We start from the raw sequence: 5,935 nt of genomic DNA, 5'->3' as shown, positions 1-5,935 counted from the left end.
GGCTAAATGGAAAGGGGTATAGTGCCCAAGAATAATAGGGTCTATGAATCTGATGGTATTTGTAGAAGGTATGTAGTCAAAGTCATTAATTTATATTAATCCAATGGATAGTACAATATTGAATGAATGAATAAATTAAATGAATAAATGAACAAATGCCAGATGAACCAATTCATAAATGATCAAATGAATTAATAAAATATTTATAAAGTACTTTCTATGTGCAAAACATTGTGCTAAATCCTATGTATTCATATAGAAGAGCAATGCAGTCCTTGCTTTTGTGGATCTCAAATACAGTGAAGGAGATAGAATTTAGCATTAGCACAGAGAGAAAGTTACTACAAAACTTAGGGTTCAGTGGCAAGTTAGATGTTAGTGTACCTTATACAGTGTCATTTCTATTGATCAAAAACTAACAAACTTAACTTTCTCATACTAATCTTTTGACTGTGCCAAAGACTGTAATGTCTTTTTTGAACTTTATTTGAGTCCTTAGTATCTATGGCTGCTAAATTGATAGAGGGAATATAGACATTAGAGGGATTTCATACCATTTGATTCCTTGGATTATTTTGCCTACATGGCCTAGCTAATAAGTGTGGCTGAAAATATGAGTTAGGGGGTTCTGCTATTTCTGGGGTAGTTTAGGTTGCCTGCCCCATGATTGGCAATGAGTTGGTAGTCAGTCTTGATTTCACTAGGTGCCTATCTCTACAGGTATTCCATCATTCACTTTGATACTGTCACGATTCCTTATTTCATCAATGTAAATATTCCTTCTACCATACAGATTAAAATCTCTTACTACGTGCTTTTTAAATGAGTTTCTGTGGTAAAAAAAATCATTAGTAGGAGGACAATCTTTTGGAAACAAGCCTGTTTGAACTTATTTGGTCCTCAAAAAACATAAAGTGTCTATCCTTTGAGCAGACTTGAAGGCTTTTCCAAGCTTGTACTCTATTATCATGGACTTTAAGAATTCAGGGGAGTGAGGAGCACAGCCAAGATGGCAGCATAAAGGTAGGGACTCATCTGAGCTCTCCTCCAAACTCCTCCAAATACCCGTAAAAATGATTCCAAACAAATTCTAGAGCAGCATAAATCACAAAGAGACAGACTAAAACAAATTTCCAGCCCAAGACAATCTGGAAGGTTGACAGGAAATGTCTGTTACACCAGACTGAGAGAGGAGCACAATCCAGGGCAGGTGGCGCCAGCACAGGCCAGGCCACCACAAACCTGGGGCAGGCCTCAGGAGACTGAATCAGTGGCAGCTGAGATGGTTTCCAGACTTCTCAACCCCAAACACCAAAGATGATCAAAAATATCAGTAGGAAAGGTCTACCAGACCTGGAATGGTGAGAGAGGGCCACAGTCAAAACCTGGCCACAACACAGCACCAGCCCCAGCAAAGCAGGAGAACACCTTAGGAGCAACTGAATCAGCAGTGGTGTCCATGGTGGTGGCAGTGGCTGCTTCTGGGGCTCTCAGCCCACAGAAGGTAAGGGATGGAACAACTGGTCAGGAGCTTACAAGGGTCCCTGCTGGCACTGAGGCAGGATTCTATTGCTTTGCCCATAATTGGATCTGGTTTGCAGTCCTGTATGGAGGTCATGGGAAAGGAGGAGCACTGGCATAGGAGGGTTCATGACAGCAGTGGAGAGGGAAGCCTCCTTACAGCTCCAGGGCAGAAAAGAGTGCTCACAGTCACTCACATACCAGGGCACAGGCCAGGAGAAGAGTAAACACCTCCTCCTAGATCAGGGCTGTCCAACTTTAGGTTTTTATTGAAACAATTGACAATATGTTTTGATTTGCTATTTTACTGAGAATTCTGTGGTAGCTTGACTTCATGTACTAAAGCATTTATGTAAATTTCTATGCTTGTAAGCAGGCCAAAATCACACTGTGGGATGCATGCAGCCCACCACCACATTTTGGACAACCCTGCCTTAGATTATGCCACCTTGGAAGAACTGAACACTTACAGGTCCCTAGAAGTATATCTGAAAACAGCTGCAAAAGACTTCTGAAGCTTGGGACAGTGCATGCTCGATCCTGGAAGCAGAGACCTAGTTTAACAAAGACTTAAAAGTCAAGTAATAGGCTGGGAAAATGAGCAAACAATGGGAAAAAATTCAGACTCTAGAAACTTACTTTGGTAACAAGGAAGTTTAAAACATACATTTAGAAGAGGAAAAAAGTCAAAACACCTACATCCAAAGCCTCCAAGAAAAATATGAATTAGTCTCAGGCCATGGAAGAGCTCAAAAAAGATTTTGAAAATCCTTCAAAAAAATCCTTTTGAAAAAGTAAGAGAAATAAAGGCAAAATTGGGAAGAGAAATGAGAGTAATGAAAGCAAATCATGGAAAATGAGTCAATAGCTTGGTAAAGGAAACCCAGAAATTACTGAAGAAAATAACACCAGAAAAAAAATAGACTAGGCAAAATGGCAAAAGAGGTCCAAAAATCCAATGAAGAGAAGAACACCTTAAAAAAGAGAATTAGTCAAATAGAAAAGGAGGTCCAAAAGTTCACTAAAGAAAATAACTCCTTAAAAATTAGAATGGAACAAATAGAAGCTAATGATTCTATGAGAAATCAAGACAATAAAACCAAAAGAATGAAAAAAAATAAAACACAAAGTGAAATATCTCTTTGGAAAAATAACTGACATGGAAAATAGATCCAGGAGAGATAATTTAAAAATTATTGGATTACCTGAAGGCCATATTCAAAAAAAGAGCCTAGACATCATCTTTCAAGAAATTATCAAGGAAAATTCTAGAACTAGAGGGTAAAATAGAAATTGAAAGAACCCATTGATCACCACCTGAAAAAGATCCCAAAATGAAAACTGACAGGAATATTATAGACAAATTCCAGAGTTCTTAGGCCATGGAGATTGCAAGCATCCAGAAAGAAAAAAAAAACCCAAGTATTGTAGAACCACAATCAGGATAACACAAGATTTAGCAGCTTCTACATTAACGAATGTAGATGATATTCCAGAGAGCAAAGGAGCTAGGATTAAAACCAGCAATCAACTACCTAGCAAAACTGAGTGTAAACCATGAGGAGAAAAACTGACATTCAATGAGGGAAGAGGAATTTAAAGCATTCTTGAGAGAACACCAGAGCTAAATGGAAATTTTGACTTTCAAACACAAGACTCAAGAGAAGAATAAAAAGTAAACAGGAAAGAGAAATCATAAGGGACTTATTAAAGTTGAATTGTTTACATTCCTACATAGAAAGATGATATTTATGACTCATAAGACCTTTCTCGTTATTAGGGTGGTTAGAGGGAATATATATCTAGACAGAGGGCACAGGGGGAGTTGAATATGAAGGGAAGATATCTTAAAAATAATATTAAGGGGTGAGAGAGGAAGGTACTGGGAGAAGATGAAAGGGAGAGATAGGATAAGATAAATTATCTAACATAAAAGAGGCCAACAAAAGCTTTTACAGTGTAAGGGAAGAGGAGGGAGGTGAGAGAGAATGAGTGAACCTTACTCTCATCAGAGTTGGCTTAACAAGAGAACAACATGCACACTCAATTGTATATGGAAATCTATATTACCCTACAAGAAAAGTAGGGAAGAAGAGGATAAGAGGTGGGAATGATGGAAGAGAGGGCAGATTGGAGGAAGGTGTAATCAGAAGCAAAACCTTTTCAGGAGGTACAGGGTGAAAGGAAAGGATAGAATAAACAGGGGGCAGGATAAGATGGAGGGAAATATAGTTTGTCTTTCACAACATGACTATTATGGAAATTTTTTGCATGTCTACACATGTTCAACCTATACAAAGCTGTATGCCTTCTCAATGGGGGTGGGTGGGGAGGGAGGAAGGGAGAGCATTTGGAATTCAAAGTTTTAAAAATGAATGTTAAAATTGTTTTTACATGTAACTGTGAAGTAAGATACGATACACAGGCAACATGGTATAGAAATCTATCTTATCCTACAGGAAAATGGAAGGGGAAGGGGATAAGAGAATGGGAGGGTGATAAAAGGGAGAGCAGATTGAGTGAGGGGGTAGTAAGAAGCAAACACTTTTGAGCAGGGAAAGTGTGAAAGTGGACCTAACCCCTTCAAATAGACTGATGCAAAACAAAAATGTACCAGACTGAATCTTAATTATAAAATCCAAGAAAAAAATATAGTGAGCCATTTACCCAATCCAGCTCAGCATAAGGAGACTGATAGAGAAGTCTGTGGACACTGGAGACAGAGTCCAGACAGGAGTGTACCTCATGGAGCATTACAGCACAGAGAGAGGCTACATACCAGAGCAAAAGGAAGTTCCAGATCCAGCATAGAGTAGCCTAGAGCTGTGCAGGATGTAGGAATCATTGCTAACTGACAGTTCTTATGTTCAAAGCCAGTACTGCAACATAGATCAAGGGCATATTAAGAAGGAGACCTGCACCTGGGAGTGGCATTTTAGAATGACAAACAGTCACTGGCTGTAGGCTATGTCTCAAGCACAGAGCAAGTTTCAAAGCAAGCAGTAGCTGTGTGGCTCTGACTCCAAGAGTTGAGAGGATCTCAGTTCATATATCTAATCCGTGCTAAAGCCTTAAGAGGAATACTAATGGCAGGACTCCCAGGCCAAAGAAATTACAGTTAGCTCTTTCATTACAGACCAACATAATTTTTTATCTGAATGATAGTGGTTGAATCCAGTAATAATTCATTGAAGTTCTACACAAGGCAAGAACACAGGGCTATTGCTTAAATCAAAATCCTGGGTCAGAAGCTTACAGAGTTCAGATGAGGAAGGCAGCAATCTGATTTTGGGAGCTAAAAGCTTGTAAGCTTTTTATTTTGTTTTTTTTTTTAGCCTGCCATCCTTTGCTGACCCTGGAATAATACAATACTCAATGTCCCAAGAAAGCAACAGGAGGACTAACCTAGATATTACTTCCAGAAGTACATAGTCTATCCATAATATCAAATCTAAAGTCAGGAAGTAGGTTAGAAGAATGAACAAATAGAAAAATAATCCCATTTTTAAAAAGTATATTCTTGTGACAGAGATGCTTAAGACACAAACCTGGAAGAAGAAAAAGATGACTTCAAAATATCTACAAGCAAAATCTCACAAAAAAAGAAACCTTAGTAATAAATTCAAGTTACAGAAGACACAAAGCAATAGCTTTAATTTTTTAAAATAAATGAAATAAAAGCACTAAAAGAAACAGTGGAAAAGAAATGAAAACTGGAAGAAAGAATCTAAAAGGACATTCACAATTTAGCACAAGTAGCACAAAACATTTTTCATGTAAATAACTCCCTGAAAACCATAATGGACCAACGAGAAGCCAATGACTCTATGAAACAATATATATGAAAATAAAGTTTAAAAGACCGAAAAAATGGAAGAAAATATGAAGTATTCCATAGCAAAAACAACTGATTTTGAAAACAGATCAAGGAGAAATTATTTATTAATCATTGACCTAATTGAAAACCATGAACAAAGTGGGGGAGGGGGTAAGGAACAGCTAGATATCATATTTCAAGAAATCACAGACGGTTGCCCAGATCTCTTAGAAAAGGAGGTAAAAATGAAAACATAATTCAGTAGTCTCCTCCAAGAAGAAATCTCAAAATGAAAACTCTGAAACCAAAGCCAAGAACTTCCAGGTCAGAGTGTACAGTAAGAATCCCAATACTCAGGTGCACACCTGATTTAGCAGTCATCACCATCGAGGAGCAGAAAGCTTGAAATACCATATTCCAAAAGGTAAAGAATATAGATTTACACCTGAGAATAATCTCTACAGAAAAATATGTATAATCCGAAGTGGGTAAATGAAATAGATGACTTCTAAGCAAGCCTAATGGAAATAAAAAGAGTTATGTACAAACTTCGAAGGGCAAACCGGAGTCAATACAGACATAGAAAGGTAAAAAGTC

This window comes from Trichosurus vulpecula, chromosome 1, assembly GCF_011100635.1.
Source record: "Trichosurus vulpecula isolate mTriVul1 chromosome 1, mTriVul1.pri, whole genome shotgun sequence".
Taxonomy (NCBI): Eukaryota; Metazoa; Chordata; class Mammalia; order Diprotodontia; family Phalangeridae; genus Trichosurus; species Trichosurus vulpecula.
Note: the sequence above shows the minus strand (reverse complement) of the source record.